Source organism: Anabrus simplex, chromosome 2, assembly GCF_040414725.1.
Source record: "Anabrus simplex isolate iqAnaSimp1 chromosome 2, ASM4041472v1, whole genome shotgun sequence".
In the NCBI taxonomy this organism is placed as follows: Eukaryota; Metazoa; Arthropoda; class Insecta; order Orthoptera; family Tettigoniidae; genus Anabrus; species Anabrus simplex.
Window position 1 is genome coordinate 582,783,532 of NC_090266.1, and position 26,438 is coordinate 582,809,969.

Sequence of the window (26,438 nt, forward strand, 5' to 3'; positions counted from 1 at the left end):
AAACGAACGGCATTATTCTGATGACGTAAACGAGTTCTAAATGGACAAACCAGCCCTACTTTTAAAAAAATTATTCAGTGGTTCATAGCAAGGATGATGACAGGGGTAGAAATGTCTCAGATTCTGATATATATATTGTTATTATGGAAAGTGCACGCACATGTGCAATGTACATTTTGAGATCAATTTTTCTTTAAAAAATATGTAAGGGACTTGAGCGAGTTCTGAGCGAAAACCAGAAAAATGTCCTGACTCCTACACGGACGCGATTATCCCACGGGAATGGACGTGCAACAAGTGGTGACACGATTCTCAGTGTACGGTTTTCCCAACAAAGTGTATAATAACAAGAATTTGCATCAACCAGACTCTCAGTGTAAGTATGTGTTACGGTATATGAGAAACAATGTGATGTGAGAACCTGACATATGTTCTTTAGAAAAACAATGTTTCCCAGGAATGAAATAAGAACTGGAGAAATGATTCAATTTTCGATACTGCCACATATTTAAGACTGGCAGGATGGATGGTTTGTAGTTAGAAAGATACGTGCAGGTAACTTCCATTGGGGATGTACCTGAAAATAGCTGTACCACCTCGGGACTAGGCCAAGGATTTACATACTTACTGTTATTGCTGGAATTAGGAAAATTATCTGGATATTTTTCAGCCTTTTCTCTAATTTATTGGGGTCGGAAGTAGATGTGGTTCCGGCCCATCTTTACGGCCGCATGCCTTTCCTGACGTCAGTAATATGTTGAAGGATGAACGGTATTTACTATTGGAGGTTTCTGTGAGTGTTGATAATGTGGTGCGTTTTATGAAGGTCACATGAAAGAAGAGTACAAACGCCCAGTTTTTGCGCTAAAGGAATTATCATACGCAAGCAAAGTTCTCGACCAGTTTGGGAATCGATCCCAGGGCCCTCTGAATCTCAGGCCAGTACGCTGACTATTCAGCCAAGGAGCCAAGCAGGATTATTATTTTTTCAATTTGCTTTACGTCGAACAGACACAAATAGTTTTTACGACGACGATGGGATTGGAAAGAGCTAGGAATGGAAAGAAAGCGGCCGTGGACTTAATTAAGGTACAGCCCAATCATTTGCCCGGTGTGAAAAATGGGAAACCACGGAAAAACAACTTCAGGGCTGCCGACAGTGGGGTTCGAACCACTATCTCCCTAATGCAAGCTCACTACTGCGCGACCCTAACCACCCGCCACTTGCTCGGTCCAGGAAATTTATTTGGGTTATTGCTCCGAAACGTGAAATATGGTACTAACCTAGCATCTCCCTGAAGTTGATACAGAAATCGCTGGAGATAGTTTACAATCAAGTAAACAGACAGAAGCTGTAGGGGCCCGTGATCGAGACACTCATCTATGGCTACCGTATTTACGTATAACAAAAGGCGGAAGTGAAAACAGTAATCCTCACCATCTCTTTCACCTTAATGCTCCTCTGCCCGATTTTGAAAGCCAAGCAATATGACTGAGAAATTATCACTCTAAAACCTTCAGGCCGTCTGGTTTGGCAGCATTCGCCTCAGTAGCCCCGAAATCTTCATGGGTTGTACAGGCCTCCTCTTTAATTTTTCTTAACGTTTCGACGTGAATTTTCCGGTATCATGAATTACTGTTGGTCCTTTAATATAAATGCTTGTCTTGTGAATTTTACAAGATTTTATTATTTACTAATTGTATTTACCGATACTGAATAGGCTATTTTGAAATGTTTTGTTTTCGAGACTTACATCAGCATATTCATGAATCCTAATTGGAACTATTTCTTCTTTCCACAGGTATGTGAAGCCTAAGCAAGAGAATCTCACATATACTCTTTCACGGTGGGACTCTTTCTCACGATGGATGCATCCCTTGGTTCAGAAATGACAGTACTGATAAGGTAACGTACTGGAGAGGTCCTACACTAGGTCAACTGCGAAATCTGTGAAGAATACAAAAACGAAACTACTGGAATAAATAAATAGCTCTGAAGTTATAAACTGACTTTAATATTTTCAGGGAGACCATGGTATCTCCGGATTAAGGTCTTAGCACGATATATTGTGAATAAGGTTCGGCGACTGTTTTGTCTACAAATGATCTAGGCGTCACAAGTTTTCCTAAATATTGAAACCGCTTGAGAAATAATCTGCTGTCCATGAGGTTTGAGGCACGGTCCTTGGCTCTGTCATTAATGAAAGACTTGTTTTAGTGTCTTATTTGGGGTGGACTCATCTTTGTCAAGAGAATTCACAAGTTATCTGATCCCGAAAGGTGACACCAATCTAGTTGAAGTATACTAATGGTGACTTGATTTGATGTGTTAACGTATTCTCAAACTTTCGACTTTGTAATAGGGAATTGAACCCATGTTTTTACAGGTGAAGAACATGGCATTACTGCGTCGGCTTGGGAGACCATCATGGCACTGTATCGGTGTTTCCAAAAATAATCGTTTCTATAATAAACAGAAGTTCAAAAATATCACAAGATGTTCACCATATTCATAGGCTATATTCCTTTCGATAAAATCAGGGGAAATGCCATAAACATGACTGAAAAATCAATTGTCGAAGAACTTTCAAAATGTGTAGCATAAATTCACAAACTAAACATTAAACTCTCTACTTTCAAACTATTACAGAATACAGGAAACCGAACAGATGACACTCCATGTACTTAATACGTTTCCGACTGAATTCTACACGAATTATTTATCTGTCTGCTAATCGTGTGGTATACTTAACAATGGCACAGCCATACGTTACAAAAGAATTCCAGGAATTACCTTTGTTTAATTTGCGACTTGCGTATCTAGGCAAGCAATATCTATTCTAATAGCCACCTTGATGTTAGAACAAGCTTCTTCTTCCTTGAATTCATTTAATAAAAATAGCGTGCCGCCGCGTAATTCGTATCTGTTTTTAGGAATTATTCAGCATTGCGTGCGGAATTGCGGAGCGGGTTAACATGCACTTGTACTGTATATATATCTAGTTAGATCACTATCGCATTTTAATAAAATCTCAAGCTGTAACCTTGCTGTGTTTACATGCGTTGCAACAGACCACACTACAGCTATGAACAGCCCCACTTGGAAAAATTTGAGCTCAGTTATTATATGATAGATAAGACTAGAATCAATTATATCTGCATGATAGTACTTAAAGAAATAACTGTAAAATTAAAATTGGAAACATCTTCCTATTTTTATGTAGGTGCTTCGAACCCCAATGTCGGCAGCCCTGAATGTGCTTTCCCGTGGTTTCCCATTTTCACACCAGGCAAATTCTGGGACTGTACATTAATTAAGGTTACGGTCGCTTCCTTCCCACTCCTAGCCCTTTCCTACCCAATCGTCTCTATAAGACCTATCTGTATCGGTGCGACGTACAGCAAATTGTAATTTTTATGTAGGTGAAGTTCCCAGTATCCTCTTTTAGGAAGTCATTCATGGACGTCCTTCAACTCGTGTAACACATTTTAGTAACACAGGCCAAAATTTACATCTCATTTTCCATGATAATTACATACTTTTTAAGTTCAATTCGCATTAGTTGGACCTATCTTATCCATCGGCCTCGTACGCATATTTCTATTTGAAAATCACCCGATTCCGTAAATTTTAGTGAGCTCTGTGACGATATTTGCAAATATCATGATAAGTCCCTAGTATTCACGTAGGCTCACTGGGGGTTGATGCAGACCTCATATCAGTATTGAAACGTGATGGCGGGTAGGAAATAAATACTGGTAGCGTTAAAATTTGATTACAAGAATTTATCAGTTACTGGTAATTCATACACACTAGGGACACACAAGTACATCAGTTTGCGCTCTCGCCACTCTTTCTAAGTCAGTCACACTACTTGATCACTCTATCGCTTACAAACTATAGCTCCTTTCACGTTAAGGAAACAGTACTGCTCTTATCGATCTACAAGGAGTGAACACACCCTTTTTGAGATGCCCATAATTCCTCGTCATTAAGGGATATTATACTGTACTCCGTGAGGTATTATTAAAGATAAATAAAAAGGATGAGGCATTTTTGTACGTGAGTTATTAAAATAACTACATAACATTTCCTTTTTCATAAATACATTTGTAGGGAGGAAGCACAATGGCGGAAACAGCCATCGCTTCGTTGCCTTCCTTCATTTCCATTCTTCAGCTTTGCTCTGGTATAAGCATCGTGTAGTCCTTCAATATGTGACCCGCCGGCACCTCACTTCCGTAGTGAAGTCATCTACAATATTTATTTGTTACGTGTGTGTTTTAGGCTTCAAATCAGTGCGTAATTGTGTTGAGTGGGAGTTATGCGATAAGCCTACGTGTGAAATTTCTTACTTTTAACATACAGTATGTACCTCTTCTATTCGTACGGGCTGCTTTCTTTAGTACCTCAACGCACTGCCAGAAAATAGTAAACTGAAAGGGATTTTATTCACTCAATATATATTCAACAAAGCCTTCAGAAAATGTATATCAAATATATCTGTTTGCAACCATGTTACCAAAACATACAGCTTCCAATCAAGGAAAGCGCGCCCATAATCTTGTACCTTTCCTATTTGTACAGGCAACTTGAACACTTAAAACAAACAAACAATAAAGGGCTTCCTGGAACATTTTCGTATCTAGTGAAATGTTCCCTAGACTTTATAACTGTCTGACATCGTGGCCGCATAGAATACACTAATTTCTTGCACATGTCCGCGTTGATTTTCTGCCATTCCTGAAAAATCACAGTTTTAAGTTCCTCCTTCGTATGCACACGTTGCCTACGGATATTCCTCTTCAACGTAGCCCAAAGATGTTCCATGGGATTTAAATCCGCAGGCCGGGAAGGTTTTCTAAGCTGCTTAGGAATGTTCCAGATCAACCATGTTTTATTAATGTCAGCACTGTGTTTTGGGTCATTATCATTCTGGAACATATATACTCGTACAGGTGGCATCCCTAATTTTTTCGGCACTCTGCTTCATGTTTGCCCTCAGGATTGCATTATGGCCCTCCTTGTTCATTATTCCGTCAACGAAATATATGTTACCCACACCTATGGCTAACATACAGCCCCAAAGCATTATAGACCCTCCATCGTACTTTACAGTTGGGAGTGTATTTGTCACATCATTGTCCGTACCAAATTTTCTCCATATTCTGTGGATGCCATATGACCCGAAAAAGGTTTATTTGTGTCTCATCAGACCAGATAACATCATTCCAAAATTCAATCTCCTTATTTAGGTGCTCCTTAACGAATATCAGCCCAAGACATCAGTTTTTTCTACTTAGGTATGGCCTTTTCCGAGGGATTCTTCTACAGTACCCTGCAGATACAGTATCCGTCGGATGCTGGAGTTGCTGATCTTCCTTTCAGATCGTCCCTCCGTGAGTTGCCTCAATACTGGTGGACTTAATTTGGAATCTGACTTCATCAGCCGAACAGCAAACCGTTCTTCCCTTTCAGTTAAACACTTTCCTTGGTTTCCTTGGTGTGTTCTTAATAGTGCCTTTGCACCCCTTAAGCACATGAAATATATTACATGTCCATTTTCTCCCCGATTTGCCTTACACTTCAACGCTGAGGATTTTTATGTGCCTTAATTTACCTCTGATTCTGCAAAAATCAAAAATAGCCCATGTAAACCCCCGTCCCCTTTAGTTTATAAAAATAATTTGGAGCTTAGTTCCTTCCGCTTTTTATCTTGAACTTACATACTGAATTTTACAAATGTATTTACCGCCATTTTCCCGTGATGGTATTGAGCACACCCGTTCGATATGGCAACCCTGTTGTCATAAGAGCAATACTGTTCTCTTAACATGGAATGACCTATACTACAATCACGCTAGATACACAGTACACATTACACCCCGTCCCACTGTTGTCACTTATACTCTAAGGCAGTTACACAATTACAGTATACTCGCTGTACACTACCACAGCTTGGGGACAACACAGTCTCACAAGTCTGTACGTCGTACACTGTCCATACATGTGACACTCTGCTGTCGCACTTCACTATATTTCACGTAATTTTCTGGACTGTACCAAATTCCTTTCCCAGCTTTAAATACCACATCTCATTTTTTGAAATTGAATTAGAGTAACTGCGTCACTTATTTCAGGAAGGCCATATGTCCACTTTCTTTTCATAAATTATTTCCTCAAGGTAAAGCCACCATTAAGTGCAGAAACGACCTTTATCTTAACGAAGGCAGCTACATCAACGATAATTTAGCGTTGAGGGCAAAGAGCAGTTCTGCACTCAATAAATTATCCGCTCAATAAGGTGCACTAAAGTACTACCAAACTAATCGTGTGGATTTCTTTCCAGAAGGCTCTGATTTTGCATGGAAATTAGAACAAAACCTTAATATTTTTGGAGTAACAAAGGAGTATGTTTGGTCCATATTGTGAAAATGATTAGACAAGAAAGAAAGGCAATTTTGCAAGGAGGTGAAGATGTACATTGTCCTAGTACCGCGAAAAGGAAAAGGATTACAACATCATAATCACAAAGGCAAGCTAATTCCTACCAATTATTAGCCACTTCCTTGATTTCAGTACGAAAAATGAGCAAAGTCTGATAGATGCTGGCGATGTTAAACGCCAGAGACCTAGATCAGCTAAGAACCAAAAGAACCAACATGAAAAATGGATTAATTTTTCATACATTCCGGTTGGGTTTACCTGGAGTTTCATGTGAACATGTGTGTGTTTTCCCTCAAACGAGCTTATCCTGAGGACCACATTCCAGTGAAAGCAAATAAGGTATATCTCCCATCACAGCATCAGTAAATACTGAATAATTGCTGAAAAGACCCAAAATCAAAGCATTTTAATGTAATATTTTGACGTTGTTTATGAATTTATTCTCCTTAAAGTTGCATAAAAAAGGGTTAATGTCATCTCCGTACAGGCCGTGAAGGCCCTTTGAAGGGGTGGAAAGTAAAAGCTTCCACTATCCGCAACCTCGGCACTTGATGGGGTAGAGTGGTTAACTCAACGCCCGGCCGCCTTTGCCCCCAAGAATTAACCTGGTACTCATTTTTGGTATATGCTGAGTGAATCTCAGGGCCATACGCACCTCCGGAAGTGGAAATCTCGTTTCTTATATTCTACGACTTCCTGACGGTGATTCGAACCCACGTCCTTCCGGGCGAACCGTGCACGCCTTTACAGCTTCGGCCAGGCAACCCCTTTAATGTTACATACTACCAGCTAATAACGATATGTTTAGGTTCCCTCCAGTAAACAAAGCAAATATAATTACGGCAGCCTAACAAACAGTTTCTTTGTTTTCCTCAAAAATAGGTGTTGTGGACATGAGGCTTTTCTGAAATAATCTATTCAATTAAAAAGTGTGGCACAGGACTTTCTTAGTCTGGTGTGTAGTCTCAATGTACAGTAAATAGGGGGACATTTTTATTTTATTTTATATTTTATCGCCAGAATTTGCTGTTTCACTCATAGTTTAAGTGTCCAAAGATATATTCTTCTTTTCTTCTTTTCCTGCCGCTTTTTCCCACACCTGTGGGGTCGCGGGTGCGAACTACGTCGCACATGTGGATTTGGCCCTGTTTTACGGCCGGATGCCCTTCCTGACGCCAACCCTCTATGGAGGGATGTAAGCACTATTGCGTGTTTCTGTGGTGGTTGGTAGTGTAGTGTGTTGTCTGAATATGATGAGGAGATTCTTGGGACGGACATATACACCCAGTCCCCGAGCCAGAAGAATGAATAAGAAGCGATTAAAATCCCCGACCCGGCCGGGAATCGAACCCGGGACCCTCTGAACCGAAGGCCAGTACGCTGACCATTCAGCCAACGAGTCGGACTGTCCAAAGATATATAAAATGTATAAATATAACCAAACAGTTATATTATGTGGAAATTATAGAAACGAAACAATGCGTGAATATTATTTCACCAGCATCACTGGAAATAAGGGACTAATTAAAAATTGCTCCGCATTTAAATACAGATCAAATGTAAAGTAGAGAGCTCCAGTATCTCATTTTTGAGGACTAGTTTTCACTCCAGCTGCTCTGTTTGCAAACGACCAAATCTAGAATTGCCTTGTTCTACAACTAACTTGTTTTCCGTGAAATCAGATACAATCATCGGTTTCAGTTATTCCAAAATAAATTGGAAATGAAAATTTAAGGAATTAAAACAGTAAATAATATCGTAATTAATACCGTACAATTTTATACTTTACATTTCTGTAGAAAATTTATGTTAGGTACCGTATACATTGGTGTTAAATTCAGTCTGACAAGAATAGGGAAGTTATCTAGTACTGGTAAACACGACGTGCATAGAGCAAATTGTTAGCTGAAACTGTATTAATTTCCATTGTATACTATACTGTCTTTGCCCTCAGAGTGCAGGAGGCCTTGGAAGTTTCATATCGGGGAGAGATTACGCTAAATGTCAGTTCCGTACCAGTAATTAAGTGATTTATATTAACTAGAAATATAACATTCTGCCTCCTGCGTATGGATATAGGCTGTGCGCTTAAGACAAATGAACGAAAAATGTTTTTAGGCTCGACCATGGTATATTAAGCCAAACCCACATTCACTTCAGAAATATAACGGGACTGAAGCCTTAGAGCCAATATATCCGGAATAATCTTAAAAAGGACGGAAAATATACTCAAGAAAATAAATTATCGTTTACGTTGCTTCTCAAAATCTCTCTGATGTAAAGGACTGTGGATTCGGTCTAGAAAGTAATACACCTGAGGAAGTCGTGACGCTGACTGTCTGACCAACCAGTACCTTCAGAATATTTGAGTAGGTTGCAGACGTCGCGATAGGTTGAAGGCCCCATGGTTTGTACAGGATGCACCAGGGTTTGGTTCGAATTTTGATGTGCAATTCCAGAATGCATGAACGTATCTGAAAAGCAATTTAATGTTGATCAGCACATTGCGCGTGTAATTTCATTAGGATTTAGAAAAACACCAATTCAATCATGAAGTGCGTTCCCTCTGTTATTCGGTTGCCGTGTACGTCTTTAGACATATATTACACTGAACTAAAAAAAAAATCCGTATGGAGCTGACAGAATTCCTATACTCATAGCAAAAACAAGTAGTTTGACAGGAAGCTTTTCACTAAAACATGATTTGCCTAGCTGTCAGGCGGATGTATTCATTAACACAACCACCAGTCGGCAAATGTGAATACTGCAGCACGTGAGCACGGGAAACAAATGATATGTTGTATCTGTGCCCTCACTCATTAACATACGGAGTACTGGCTATTTCCAGTGAATGATACCACTGAAGAACACCCCTCTGATATAGTCTATTGAAGATATTATTTTAGAAATGTTCACGGCTATGGACTTCACAGTATTTGGCATATTAATACATCAACTTATGTAAACGTAGACCAGGTCCATGCGTAAGTGGATTTCTTACCCGTCATCCATTGCGAGAGATCGCTCTAGTGCAATTCACGGATTTTCAGAGGGGGAATCCTATGCATAGCCGAGGTGGTAAAGACGTCGTGGATCATCGGAAAGGACCTGAGCACGATTCCTCATCAGGATGTTGGAATATTTGGAAATAAGACTTCCACACCTGGAGAGACACAGGCCCTGATGTTCACTCATTCTGTACCAAAAATGAGTAAGTTGTCAGTAAATAGGGAGAGGTTGCCAGACCGAGGGGATAAACGCGTGTTATGTTCACTCAATAGAACGTAGATTCTATTCATTCGTAAGGGAGACGTAAACCTTAGATACAACATTTCACTTCTGGAGCAGCACATGGACTTGCTTGAAGTGAGCGTTGGGTCGCGCTTTTTTGTTGTGTGCGTGTCGTGGTCAGTAGTGGGACGGTAAACCACACAACAGAAACACGAATAATTTTCAGAAGTTCATTACTTACAAAATTATGAAACGAGGTGTTGAAACTGCCCGCCTTCAATTCTCCACACATTTTTGGCCCGTCATTAGAAAATTATTCATCACCCGCTATAGTTCACATTGAGGAAGCCCAAAATTTGTCTGACAAGCATTATGTTTTAATTGTTGTGTAGTGTAAGGTTTTTATTTGTTACGGAATTTTTAGTTTACCCCAAAATAATAATTGCAGGAGGATAAGTCGTGGACCGATAGGACTACAGATCCCTACTAATAACTCTCTTCAGTGGGAACATAGAATTATTCTCAGTGGGAGTAGTAGCAGAATCCAGTTGAAAGAAAATAATACAAAATCACGCTCCTTCTCGGCTAATTCTCGGAAAACGGGGAACGGCATGGTATTCACATAATTACCAGAATCAAATGTATTCTCAAGACAAAAATGCTCCTATGATTCTTTCGCCAGTAATGGCATATTATAATAGTCAAGGGGAGGCACTTCATGTACGAAGTTGTGTTAAACAGCACTCCAGTAACGACTGGTTTGTGTAGACACATAACCATGGAGGTGGAACCAGTCCTCGTCAGAGAAAAATATTAAATGTGGAATAACATCTTTATTCCATTGTCCACCGAGCAAAGAGTGGCCTATCAAACATACCTCCCACAGACGATTTTCAATTTTGCGAATGAGTTTGTATTCGCGCGATATTCAGGTAAACACATAGACGTCAGTCATTCGACTAGAAGTTCACGTTAATACGTAGTATTGCGCAGATTTAGAGGGACTGTCGTGCTGAAACCTGTTTCCAGTAGCGGAGGATCCTCAGGCACACGCACTCATGCCATGTAATTACAATTTCCATGACAAGTTAAGTGGTTCAGCTTTGTTCGGATATAACCGACACAACGCAGGATCTTTATTAACCGACGGTCATCAGCTGGAAGCATCATCTTATGTGTCTTTTTCTAGGTTACAAATTATAAAACTTTCTCAGCGTGAACCAGCACATTCTAAGCACTGACAAGTTAATTTATTACTGCTTTGTATTCTTGGAACTTCGTAAGTTCTACCCAAACTGCTATCATTGTGACATATATTGAGTTATGATGCTATACGTCATAAATCGTCATCGAAACGGATTTGCCTAAGAAGAGAGTCATAGGGTCCTCTTAAGAATTATTTCTTCAATGAGCCAATCGAAAATAGCAAAGTCTAAGCAGTATATAAAGGATAAAAGCCCTTTAATGAAATTTAAGAAATTATATTGTAATTGAATTTCTTGGCTGAATGGTCAGTGTAGTGGTCTTCGATTGAGAGGTCTCAGGATTTGACTCTCGGTCGGGATAATAGTTTAACTTTGTCTGATTAATTTATCTAACTTGGAGAGAACCCACTGCGCAGCATGCCAAATCCACGGACTCCGGCCACCCAGCCCGTGCAATGTCGTCCTCTTCTGACGCGGCCGCTTACTAGCCCACAGCACTGGTCTCATACCATACAGCCCACCGCAGTCCGCTACACTCGATGGGCTGAGCAGATTAAACTTGACTACATCCCCACCAATAACGCGTGCGCCGTGCACAACGAAATGTTCACTTCCCACTTCTATTCAGATTGCTCAGTATTCGAATTCCCGTACGCTAATGACAAATTTTAAAGTGGGCAAATCGCAGTTTGAAATAAACCGATGGAGATCTCTCCTTCACTGAAATAATAATAATAATAATAATAATAATAATAATAATAATAATAATAATAATAATAATAATAATAATAATAACAATAATAATAATAATAATAATATTCTACCGCCTTTCCCACAGCTGTGGGGACGGGGTGAGAGCTGCGTCGCACATGTGGATTTGGCCCTGTTTATGGCCGAATATCCTTTCTGACATCAACACTATATGGAGGGATGTGATTACTATTGCGTGTTTCTGTGGTGGTTTGTAGCGTGGTGTGTTGTCTGTATATGAAGAGGAGAGTGTTAGACCAGACAGAAACACCCATTCTCCGAGCCAGAAGAATTCAGCGGTATCGATTAAGAACGCCAACCCGCCCGAGAATCATCCGGGACCCTCTGAATCAAAGGGCAGTGCGCTGACCATTCAGCCAAGGAGAACGGTATTAATATTATTATTATTGGAAACAAACATAAACTTTATTAAAAATTCTAATATCCATCTGCAATAGAAGTCAAGTTAACTGAAAATGTATCTAAATAACACGAAGCATATTCAAAGGGCCTCACACGTGTTTAATTCAAAATACAATACAAACTAATATGACGTACAATATGTCATCAAAGTAAACCAGAACACATATTTTATTGGTCTTTGATTAATGATGGTGGAAGTACAGTGAATGAAAAAGAGCATCAACATTGTCTGGATGTAGAAGAGACCGACGTGCGTTGACAATCAAGCCCGCTGAACTGAAATTTCTCACTGAAGCTGAACTTGACGCTTGCATACATGGTATTTTCTTGGCGATTGGGTAACTTTTTGGAGAGTTTTGTCTATTTGTCCTCGAATGGGATGCTATATCTTCTTCCTTCCGCAATTGTGGATTATATATTTTCCAGCTCATTTGCTGGGTAGGACCTTCATCTTTGTCAGCGTACGAAACACGTTCATTACTTAGGCTGATTTTGGCGCAGTAGTGGAGTTTGATGACCCGGGACATTGGATTTCTCGTCATTCAAGCACGCCTCGTTCATCATAAGTTCTTGGTTACCTAATTTGAAACAAAAACCATTCAAATGCGTGGATATGTAAGTTGGCATCAAAGTGCGCCACGAAGGATATAAGTATAACACAAAATGTGGTTGCTATTAGGGAAGACATGTGTAGGAATTGGTACATATTGTTAAATCTCTTATGCTATTTTCACACAAAAAATTTGGAATCAGTCAGAAGCACAGTGAATACTTAGTTATCAGATTCCTGAACACACTACTATCATGAAGATCACATAAATTAATATTCAAATTACTGCCATCACGTGCCTTACCTCTGCTGTTACATCATAGATTTCGTTGTCGGATATCATTTTCAGGTGGAGTCATATCTCCACAGGAACGTCGCCACTTTATAGTACTTATGAATAATAAACTTCTCTTGTAAATACGATTTGATGTGACTCCGCAAAAGGTCAGTTTCAGAAGCCTCCCCTGTATGAAGCTCCTGGGTCAGATGCTGTACGAACATAATTTTCCATGGTAAGATGAGGTGAAGTGTGGGTGACTTCTCGCATTGATGGTTCGTTGAAGGGTTGCAAAGTAGGCTTGCTTAAACTTAAAACGTGTATCAAGATCACCACAAGGAAATAATTTAAATTTTCTGGTATTTCAAATGGCAAAGTATAGAATGTATTTGACTACATAATATAACAAAATACATACCTACATTAAGGAGTGCGATCTGTTCGTTCCTCACCCTGATATCGATTCCATCCATATGACCTTCTTGTCATTTTTCAGAACGTTTTTTCTCACAAAACCGAATACTGACAGCGTACAGATTCTATCATCGTTGAACGAGTGTTGCAGTGAGTTTCGTTGAGTTGTTCAATGATTTTCAAGAGCGTTTACTGCACAACTTTGATGTAGTAACAATTTCGTCGCAGACACAAGTACATTAATGTGAGGGCGATGAACTTATGAAAGCTGGATACTGAATGCTATACTTAGCACCGTGTTGGGCATATCGGTGGTTAAGAGACAAAACATCGTATCTGACATTGCTATTCCCAGCCATTATTTTCCTTAGGTTTGGTCATACCTGCGAGCCACATATGTATATGTAGTCCATCAGAACAACGTTCGTTGTGTTCATTTTCCTATGGTTATCTGTAAATGAAAATGAACCTTAACGTACCGCACTGTAGGAATGTATATTTGTATATCCTATTTAGCACTCATACAGTATGGTGTTCATTTTACTTTACACTTCAGCATGGTAAAGTGAACACAAGAAAACTGTTTTGACGGACTGCATGGACTGCATATCCATATGTGGTTGGGTGGTGTGACCAGTCTTAAGGAAAATAATGGCTAGGAAGAGCATTGTGAGATACGAGGTTTTGTCTCTTAACTCCCGATATGACGGGAAAAATTCAGTCTCGTATAATCACGCAGTGTGGTGATTATGTTGGCACGTCTTTTAGTACAGTCTCAGTGACACCAGGAACTATAGATTTCATCGTTCCGGCAGTTCACTTTTAATACTATCATCCGTTTAGGCTCGTCGGGGAACCTGGTCATGAACAAGAACGAGACTTGATTTCTCATTCAACCAAATAAGAAACTAAGAATGTTACGTAATAATCCTTTTTTGCTCTACATGTCCACATACCGGTGGTGGCTGCGCATTCCCTTCTACTCATACAGTTCAGTACTCTCTGCCGTGTGTCGGGATACGGTTGTTCGACAAGGTATGCTATCTGTAGCGGATACTTTTCCATGCGTAGCTCCTGTGTCAGCCAATGTCTGAGCGAGATCCAGAAACACTCTCCACTCTAGTGTAGAGTGCGAGATGTTCCATAACCGTTGTTCTATCGTTGGCGCGAGTCCAGCTGGCTAGTCGGCACGTTTACTTCCCATCATGCCGAGAGCCCCGCCCTAGCTAGGTAAATGGCACGCAGTAATTTACTTTTAGTGCCCCCTTATTATTATTATTATTATTATTATTATTATTATTATTATTATTATTATTATTATTATTATTAATAGTATTGTTGTTGTAGTTTATTTAGGATTAAGTTTGTGTTAATGATTTGATTGAGTTTAATTAAGTTGTATCTTTTTTGAGAATAATTATGTTACCATATGTTTTCCTTTTCAGGTAGCTTGTAAATTAATTCATACAAAATAATTTTCGGCAGACTGAAGAACCTAACAATTATCAAACCCTTACTGGAGAATGCCAATTCTTCCAACAGCACTCGCCAAGCCGCTGCTTGAATCGGTATATCAAAACGTACGGTAGGACGTATTTTAAATGAGAATAGGCTATACTCACTTCATTAACAACTTGTGCAAGCACTCTAATCTGGGAACGAAGGAAAACGGCCCTGTTTCTCTAAATGGCTGCTGCATAAACTCCATGATGAGCCCGAACTTCTCAACCAGGAATTATGGTCGGATGACTCACAAATCAAGAGGGATAATATTACAAATATCGATAATGCACGCGTATGGGCTATGGAGACCCCCTATTCTATAGCCTACAATATTCCTCTCATTATGAAGGATTTTATCTGGACAGATATAGAGGGGAATACTGGGGAGGAACCTATGTATTGGAAGGACGTCTCGATTGTAATCACTATCTTCAGTACCTTGAAGAGATTGCCGAAATTGTCGGAAATGGTTCCTCTCCATGCACACCTCCGAATGTGTTTCAGCATGACGGTGTACATTCCCATTACTCTCACCGTGTTGGTCATTGGCTGAATACGAACTATCCCTGATGAAAACTGATTGGCCGTGACAGACCAAACTTGCCCCTCAGGAGCTCTAAATTAACCCTTCTTTATTTCTTAATGTTAGGTTCTATGAAGGAAACGATCCACACTACGGACTTTCGTTACGATGAATACCTCTTCAATCACGTATGGTATCCTGCAGGGAACATCAGACGTCAGCCTTCGTTAATAAACAATGTTGTCCGCTTCATCAGGCGGCGTTATGAAGCTTGCTTGCGTGCGTGGTGACGGAAGTTTGTGACGTCTCTCGATAGGCCTAACATAGACGATGTTACATGAGGTGCACTCATCAACAGTCTGCTCGCAGTTCTCGTACACACCGACTATTCAAAATTACGCTCAGATTGTGTATGTTATGGTGTTGCTAAGGACTGATGTTAGCTCTAGGATTATCAGATGCAGGATTGGGTGCGCAATGCCTGTCTTAACAGTATACAGTTGTAGTATAAAAACGGTTGTAAATTGGACAATATTTTCATATTGTTATAGTCCTTATCACTTCCCGATTCACCCCTTGCTTTTTGCCATAGTTGAGACACTCCGTATATTTAAAGTCCTTTTAAATGCAGTCAGATTTTCAATTCTTGCGAGAACTAGAATTTGACACTGAGAAGAACATGCCAATAAGTATACTAACGTGCATAACCGACATTTAATATTTCCTAAAAGCCGACTGATGTTGGAAGTCGAATTCTAAACCTTCACCATAGATGCAAGTAGCCTATCCGTCTACGATGTACAACGGATCTGTCACTAACTAGAATAGTACATTTTCGTTCATGTAATAAGTAAAATCTGATTATTATTAATAGTAAGAACATTTATGACGTGTTGATAGACTGAAACGTTCAAGTTGTCATTCACACTACACTGTCGGAAAAAAATTCCAAACACTATGAAGTAAGGAATGAAGAATACGGATATTTTGGCAATGTATTTGTCGAGGCCCGGACACCAGAAGGATTGAAAGACTGAGAGCTCTTTCTTGATTCGGTGGGTGGTGGTGCATGGCCGTTCTTACTTGGTGGAGCTATTTGTCTGGTTAATTCCGATAATGAACGAGACTCTAGCCTGCTAAATAGTCGCATCCGGTATCCGTTCGTGCTGCCGGCGACAACACATCTTTTTAGAGGGACAGGCGGCTTCTAGCCGCACGAGATTGAGCAATAACAGGTCTGTGATGCCCTTAGATGTTCTGGGCCGCACGCGCGCTACACTGAAGGAATCAGCGTGTCCTCCTAGTCCGAAAGGACCGGGCAACACGTTGAACCTCCTTCGTGCTAGGGATTGGGGCTTGCAATTTTTCCCCATGAATGAGGAATTCCCAGTAAGCGAGAGTCATAAGCTCGCGTTGATTACGTCCCTGCCCTTTGTACACACCGCCCGTCGCTACTACCGATTGAATGATTTAGTGAGGTCTTCGGACCGGTGCACGGGATCTGCTTCGCGCAGTTTTCGACGTATTTAACTGATTAAAGGTACAAGACTACAGGTTAATATCCGGGCGAGAAAATCCGTCGCAAATGTACTATGCTGGTCCATTAATAACCGGTGTAATCGCCTGACTGTTGAATGCAGTTATGCAAACGTGCATGAATTGTACCGTACAGGTGCCGGATGTCAGCTTGTGGGATGGAGTCCCATGCCTGTTGCACTTGGTTGGTCAATACAGGGACGGTTAATACTGGTTGTGGATGACGCTATAGTTGTCGTCCCATGATGACCCACACTTGCTTGATTGGGGACAGATCGGGGGATCGAGCAGGCCCAGGCAACATATCGACACTCTGTAGAGCACGTTGGGTTACAACAGTGGTATGGGGCCGTGTATTATCCTGTTGGAAAACACCCCCGGAAATGGTGTTTATGAATGGCAGCACAACAGGTCGAATCACCAGACGTATGTACACATCTGCAGTCAGGGTGCGTGGGATAACCAACAGAGTGCTCATGCTGTCTTAGGAAATTGCTCCCCAGACGAGAATTCCCGGTGTAGGTGCAGTATGTCGACCCCGCAGACAGCTGGAATGCAGGCGCTCACTTGGCATCTTTCTAACCAATACACGGCCATCAGTAGCACAAAGGCAGAACTGTATTTTATCGGAAAACACAACGGACCTTCACTCCATCCTCCAATGAGCTCTCCTTAATTATTTTCGTGTAGTCGGAGTGGACCTTGAACCTGAGCTTAGATCCTGGAGGAATCACTATCCAGGTGCGGAATTCAACCTGTGGACACCGGATAAGAGAAACGGTACCCAAACCGCTGACCAGCCTTCTATTACTACACCCAACAGAAATATTGAAGTCGGAGATAGTGGTGGTGGTATTGGGTAAGTGGAATGCACACCGCAGGGCGTCTGGCTCGGAGCTGCCCCTCAAGTAACCGATTTCCAACAGTTCGTTGCATCATTGTGTTGCTAACTGCCACTCGAATTGCTGCTGCATACGCAGTCCGCAGCGCAACAGCCATACGCCGAATACGGCGATCCTCCCTCTCGGTGGTGGCACGGGGACGTCCGGAGTCCGGTCTTCCTGCGAGCGTACCTTCTCGTGACCACTACTGCCAGCACGCATGCACAGTGGAGACATTCCTGCAGAAAAAATGAAATGGTCTATGGCTTTTAGTGCCAGGAGTGTCCGAGGGCAACTTCAGCTCGCCAGATGCAGGTCTTTTGATTTGACTCCCGTAGGCGACCTGCGCGTCATGATGAGGATGCATTGATAATGAAGACGACACATACACCCAGACCCCGTGCCAGTGAAATTAACCAATGATGGTTAAAATTCACGGCCTTGCCGGGAATCGTACACGGAACCCCCGTGATCAAAGGCCAGCACGCTAGCCATTTAGCCATGAAACAAGACATTCCTGCGGAATCGTTCTGCAAAAGCGCGGAACGAATATCCACCTTCACGTGGCCCTATTATACGGCCTCGTTCAACCGCAGTGAGCTGTTGTTATTGGCCTCTTCGTCATAGTAAAGGCTTCCTTGACCCACTAACAGTCACTCCGTCCAATCCCACAGGTAACTAACGCTCTCGCACAGTACAGCCCGTATTTAAAGCAAACCTGATGTGCAACGTCATGGGGGCGCTACTAGCACTAAACTAATGCGATTTGCGGGAAATTTGAATCGACGTCATTTTTTCAAAATTATAAACACGCCTACCAATGTTCGTTAACCCAGAACAACCTCTTCTTGGTGTTTGGATATATTTTTCCGCCAGTGTATTATAAGAGGGGCTGCCTGGCCGAGGTGGTCAAGGCGTGCTCGATTCGCCAGGATGGACGTTGTTTCGATTCCCCGTCAGGAAGTCGTAATATTTAATAAACGAGAATTCCACTTCCGGAGGTACATGTGGCCCTGAGGTTCACTAAGCCTACACCAAAAATGAGTACCAGGTTAATTCCTCGGGGCTAATCCGTCCGATCGTAGATCTAACTACTCTACCCCATCACGTGCCGAGTTTACGAATAGTGGAAGCTTTTACCTTCCACTCCTCCAAAGGCCTTCATGGCCTGTACGGACATGACTTTGCTTTGCTAGTGTATTATTAAGTTGATCCTCAACATTGCTGTTGGGTGTAGTCATAGAATACTGCTCCGCGATTTGGGTACCGTGCCTTCCTCTCATCCGGTGTCCGCAGGATGGATTCCGCGCCTGGTGAGGGACTCTTCAGGATCTAAGCGCAGATTCGAAGTTCACTCAGGCTACAGGAGAATAAGTACGGAAATATTTGACGGTGAAATAATGGTCCTGATCTAGAAATCTAGTAGCCGAGAGAACGTCATTTCATAAAGTGGTGGCGATTCCGGTGTGGTGGGGGACGAGGGGTGCCGTCGCCACCCTCCCCCTACTTTGTGGAGAAAACATGAATTTTTTTCATTTTAGCCACCTGAAACTAGGAATTACAGGAATTATATTAAAAAAGCAATTTGTACAAACCCTGTTGACGTGTCATTTATCATTTCATTTATTTTCTATAATTATTAAAAAACGAGGGTACTTTTCCTAGTCTGTAATATTTTGCCCCCCTCCCCACACTTCTAAATCCCAATCACAACTACTGAACAGCGGTCGCACAGTAGTCCTAGGCCCATAAGAACTTTAGCGTCATGTGTTATCAATTTGGTTTACGTTGCACCGACACAGATAGGTTTTATGTCGATAATGGGATAGGAAAGGGCTAGGAATGGGAAAGAAGCGACCGCGGCCTTAATTGAGTTACAGCCCCAAAATTTTGCTGGTGTGAAAATGGGAAACCACGGAAAACCGTCTTCAGGTCGCCGAATTTGCTGTTCGAACCCATCATTTACTGAATGCAAGCTGACAGCTACGTGAGAAAAAACCACGCGGCTACTCGCTCGGTCACGTGATTTTTGTCTGTTTTCATAGGGAAACCGTTAATTATTTTCTCCTCATGTCCTTCCCTGTAGTTTCTCCACCGTTATTCAACTACTTGTCACTTAACGGAAATAAAATATATTGATTTGGCAATCACGATGTACGATACAAACTAAACTTATATAGTCAGCCAAGTTAGCTACTGGGCCTGGACACAGTGTGTAACAACAGGGTTATAATGGAGACAGACTGAGATAAATTAAGCCCAGTTTAACAACTATCAAGCGATTTGTTCACCACAAATTCCAATGGTAGCTCCGGGATTTGAACTCTGGACACCACAACCGGAAGCTAGTGGCGTGACCACTTACCCGCAGGTTAGAATGTGTAAATAACTGTCAAGTTTAACCACATTTGCTCTATTGCATTTATGGGAGGTAATTACAATGAAACGCTGCCCAGATATCATTCATCATTTACGTTGTTATGTGAAACTAAAAACCAGTAGAAGGGATTTTGATAGAGATGAATGCACAAATTGAACTGAAAATTGGAACAACGAATGGTTAACGTTGCTAATGCAAAATAAAATCCATAACTCAGCTCATTTACATAAAAATAATTAATTGAATTTTTGGTAATTACAACATTTCAATTTGTAGACCTGACAAGGCAGATGACTTGAGGAGCTCCATGTTAATACGAGAATACTTCTGATTGAACCCACGGCCTCCTGGTAATATAGATACACTATGGGCATCGTAATAATGGCGTGTGCCCTCCGAAGAAGCCTGGTGCAGGTCTTTCGAGAATAGGCAACCTGCGCGTCTATGAAGATGAGGCCCTATCTGTGATGAATTCTAACGATAAAGACGGCGCCCTTACCCAGTCCCCGAGCCAATGGAATTAACCAATTAATGTTAAAATCCCCGACCCGGTCGGAAATCAAACGCGGGTCCTCTAGAACAAATGCTAGCACGCTGACCATTTAGCCATGGAACCGGTCACGTTAGGCATTATTTTAGCTGATTGCAATCAATACCAGGTCATGTGAGTACCTGACCGACTGTACAGGAGCTGTTTTACTCTCAACTTCATTTAATCACCATCCTAAGCTGGATAAAAAATGGTTTATGTTCCCAATACTATTCAGTGGAGCGAAGTGAACATGGGCGTTAAGAATGACGAGTGAACTTCAGTGGGATGCTAAATATTAAATATAAGTCAGAATTTCTCAAATGCGAACTAGAATACTAGTAAATTTTCTTCGAATATGACTGCCAGATTAATTCATGGATCACTAACTGCATGGTGGTGTCGTTAAGACACTCAGAATATTTGTGTGATAGAACCTGGCACTGCTGTTCGGCATATGAGAGATATGGGACCGGTGTCACCATCTGAATCCCTTTCCTTGGCAGTACACCAGAATTAGAGTTCCTCAACAACTGGTAGTTACTGGACATTAAATATGTTGTTATTATTATTATTATTATTATTATTATTATTAATATTTCTACCACTTGGGTGAATGGTCACCGTCGAACTCTTCGGTTCAGAAGGGCACGGGTTCAATTGTGGCAGCTTCGAATATTTTAACCACATTTGGTTAATTCCTCTGACTCGAGAACGGGGGTGTTTGTTGCACCACATATAACAGACCACATTGCCAATCACTACAGAAACATGCAATGTGAAAATATCCCTCCATGATTATGGTGATGATGATGATAATTCTTCTTTTTCTTCTTTTCTACCGCTTTTTCCCACACCTGTGGGGTCGCGGGTGCGAACTGTGTCGCACATATGGATTTGGCCCTGTTTTACGGCCGGATGCCCTTCCTGACACCAACCCTATATGAAGGGATGTAATCACTATTGCGTGTTTCTGTGGTGGTTATTAGTGTAGTGTGTTGTGTGAATATGAAGAGGAAAGTGTTGGGACAAACACAAACCCCCAGTCCCCGAGCTAGAAGAATTAATCAGAGACGATTAAAATCCCCGACCCGGCCGGGAATCGAACCCGGGACCTTCTGAACCGAAGGCCAGTACGCTGACCGTTCAGCCAACGAGTCGGACGATGATGATGATAATAATTACTATAAATAACAATAAATTATTATTATTATTATTATTTTTATTTTTATTATTATTATTATTATTATTATTATTGTAAACAAATATGTCACGTCCGTTGCTACTGCTGCAGAGCGCCGGCCTCTCGCTGCTGGGTTCCGTGGTTCAAATCCCGGCCACTAAATGTGAGATTTGTGCTGGACCAAGCGGGTTCTCCGGGTACTCCGGTTCTCCCTGTCATATTTCATTCCAGCAACACTCTCGAATGTCATTTCGTTTCATCCGTCATTCATTAATCATTGCCCCAGGGAAGTGCGACAGGCTTCGGCAGCCGACACAATTCCTATCCTAGATGGGGGATTTATTAATTCCATTCCTGACCCAGTCGAATGACTGGAAACAGACTGCGGATTTTCATTGTAAGCAAATATAGATATCACAAGATCAATTATACATTCTATGCTGCTTGAATGAACGTGTGACTAATTGAATACTATTTCCAGTAAGTCAGTCGTGACATATCGTTGCTAGGTATGTGTCTATAAAGTTAATGAACTTTTAGATATAGCGACTATCAAACAAGAATGTACACCAAACCAAGGGAGTTGACGAGAGGGACAGACTTTATTTCCCCACAAATCTACCCATCCTCCCCACGGACGGACACGGACTCCACAACTCAGAAAAGGTCCAGGAAGTGTCCACTAATCCCCCTACCCGAATTCCGTAACTTGTCCTTCAGTCAGAAAGACATGTGGGTCCGGCTAGCTTGCACCTCGCGGCTTGGGGAGAGCATAGTAGTGGTGAACCTAGCGCCGAACGAGTAAGGTACTGAAAAGTGCTGCTAGATGTTTAGGAAAGTGATGCTAAAGATTGAGAACAGTGTATGAGTAACGTATAGTGAAAGGAATCAAACACTCCTAATTTTTTAAATCTATACATTCCATCATTACTGGAAATTGAAATCTGCTGGTGATCAGTGCTGGAGATGGTCGAAGGAGGAGAACTGTAATGCCAGACTTTTAACAGTAGCGAGTGTCTATGTTAGCGCGTGGGAAATCACACTCATGAGAAGAGTACAACAGACACATTCGGCTAAATAGTGTCGGCTCTGGACCCGTACCAAAAACAGACAAGACAATCAAAGAATGACATCCAGAAGAAAATTGTGCAATGGCAAAATGGTGAAATGGACAGACTGCATTAATTGAAATGTGTTTCGTACAAAGTTTAAACGTTATCGATAGTTCGCAAATATCTTCTGAATGAAAGTACTTGCAATTGAAGATTGTTATTATATAGCTTACTGATGTGTTGTGGAAATTGGCCAAGAGAAAAGCATAGGTTTGCTGCTTGTTCCGGAGTTCATGTACTGGAGGTAAAGGAAGTTTTGGGCAAGTTGAGGAGTTTGTGTGATCCGTTGCCCACAGAATCTAGCCACGGTTCTCTTTAACAGTAAGGAATTATGAAACAGCCTCATTATCATAAACAAACTCCAAGAGAGAAATCAAAAGCTGGCAATTAATTTCCTTTTCTTACCTTAATATCATAACAGCTGCTGAAAATTATTACCATCTCGTTTATTCAGACCTGGCATCTTCGAAGGGAAATCCTGTGACACGCGTGATAATTCGTCTCCTTTATTTCACTTACCACTCTCCTAGTTTCGTTTTCCACGGCCTCGGCTTTATGCGGATTATTCCGATGGAATTTATGCACACACCTGTAATAGGATTCATTTCTTTAGATGATATGTTTCAACAATATAAACTCGCTGCTCAATGAATATTTAACCATGATGGACAACTGTTACTGTGCAGTTTATAATCAAAATCACTGAACATGCCAAATAAATGGCGTGTCTCTCTAGCCCAAGTACAGAACTCTACTAAAGACCAATCATTAAAGTGGGAGAAAGAAACTGTTTTTCACTTGCCAGGTTGCTCCTTGCTCATCCATTCAATGGGTAAATACAATCTGTCCTTACCGTCAGCTCGCTATGGGCACCCCGCTTTATTTTGGCGTAAACACTGTACATCCGCATGTTTTTTTTGCTAGTGGCTTTACGTCGCAGAGACACAGATAGGTCTTATGGCCACGATAGGATAAGAAAGGCCTAGGAGTTGGAAGGAAGCGGCCGTGGCCTTAATTAAGGTACAGCCCTAGCATTTGCCTGGTGCCGGATGGTTTATAGGCCAACTGACTTGCATATAATTCAGGAATAAATAATTGCAAACGAATTACAGTGACACAAGTTGAGATATGAGCAGTAAAGTAGGGATTTCCATCCCAGGTAGGGATCATGAATGAATGGAAGAATGCGTCGGGCTATTTTATAGACGAATTCTCTCTGGTGAACTGGAATTTAATAAGAAATTGTTTTCAAGCAACATAAATTTGTTTTGACTTTTTTAATTTTAAAAAATTGTATTTGTTCATGCCGATGACCCCTGTGGATATTTTGCCACTACTTGCACCATTTGATCTGAACCTGCGTGTAATTTTAATTGCGAAAGTGTAGAGTATTGAATGTGAGGAAAGGAACATTATGGACGACACGAACTCCCATTCCCCAGGCCAGGAATATGAATCATATAAATTTAAAAACCCCTCGACCCCACCGGGAGTCGAACGCGTTGCCCCCTACATCGCGAGGCCGGACAAGCAGGATACATATTGCACCCTTCAATTTAAGGCATTCTCTTGGCACAGCTGCAGTGGAGGCAAATACTTACAGACTCTTGTGTACCTCATGGCGTTTCTTCTCTTCGTCTAGTCACTTCGTCGAATGGTCGAGGGGGTAGGAAGTAAGATATACATTCATGGAGTAAAATATGATAACTGTACTGACTTAAATGTATTAATAAGAAAGAAAGTATGGAATTAAAAGGTAATGACCTTCAAGTTAATTTTTAGTTTTTTTAATTATTCACCAAGTGCAAGATACAGCTACACTGAGAGCATTCCGCTTGTACTGTCATCAGACGAAATAAGAAATTTAACTTCCACAATAAAATATAACAAACATAACAAAAGATTACAAGGTTAGGTACACAACCTACTAGTAACATCTGCCCATATCGAAAACCATGAGAATGTCCATATTCATAGCCAAGTCGTCGTGGGTCAAGATGACGGTACAACCAGTTCACATCATCTCATCCTTAAAGAGATTATTTACACCCCTCTGGAATATACTTCGACTTGATACTAAATCGAGCTCTTATCTCCTATTAATAATGTTAAAGAGAGTTGGGAAGCGGATTAGAAAAGCTCGTTGAAGTACTGAGTGCTGAGTGTGGGGATTGTGGGGAAATTCTTTGACTGCTGGAGCGGGAAGGAACGTGGTGAGCGAAGAGTGACACAAAGTGTTCCGAGGGTAATGCCCATTTACGATTCCATGGAGGAAACTCAGGTCAGCTGCCTGTCGCCTGATGTGCAGCAGTGACACATTTATTGCCATTAATACCTGCTGCGTAGACATATTTCTGAGCTTGGTGTTTCTGTTCCTACAATTGCAGCAAAGAAGGACACCGCTCTGTCTAACTGGTTTGTATTGGAGGGAGAGGCTGTTGTCCGAATCGGAGAGCAATAGTTCAAGAGAGGTTGAATGATCGTGAGAAAGAAGTGGCGAAGAGCAGTGGAATCAGAAATGTCTGCCAAACGGAAGAGAATGCGTAGTAATTCCATAGCCTTGGTTGTATATATTTGTATGTTGTTCTTAAATTGTGATTTCGTATCGAATATTACACCTACGTCACACTGCTGCGATGGGCTTGTCGAGCAGATAATATGATGTCGGTAGACGAGATTTATGTAGGGTTATGGTCATGTGGCTGCAATTTTGTGGACTAGAGATAAGTTTCCAAGTACGTCACAGGTTCGAGAGGACACTAAGTGGAGACTGTAGAAGAGCTGCATCTGCTGGATTCCTGATCTCTCTAAGTATCCTGCAGCCGACAGCAAAGGGTAGGGTATTTGATGTTTTGTTAGGTTTGAACGGCAGATCGTCCATAAACAAGGGAAACAGCAAAGGGCCAAGAGCACTGCCTTGTGGGACTCCGGAGGTGACTGGCAACTATGAGGATGATGTGCCTGATATTACCACTCTCTGACAACGGTTATTTTGGAAGCCAGCAAGAAGGGTCAGAACACTGCCAAGGATATTAAATCTTTCGGTGAATTTATGGAGGCGCAGAGAGTGGTCTACAGAATCGAGAGATTTCGAAATATCTACGTAGCAGATATCCTGCTGTGATTTAGCTGCAATGGCATTTGAAACAAAACTATGCACGTACACCCGAGTGTGAAAGAATGGAAAATAATTATGAGGACGAACCGTGAGCCGGTGTAAGGTACATTGTGAGTACAGCCTACAGTGGAGAATGGCATGTGCCCTAACTTGGTAAAGAGATTCCGGAAAACAACGTTTCTTTTAAAAGTCGAATTGTGGTAACCTACTAACATTTTCGGCTTCTGAATAATCCCTCAGTATAAGATTATATTTTATTTAAGAATAAATATCATCTCCCATACTATTTCACATTTTACTTTATTTTCACCTTCTTCCTGCACAACTAAATGCTGTAAAAAACAATAATTTCACTGCGTCGATTAATAATAATAA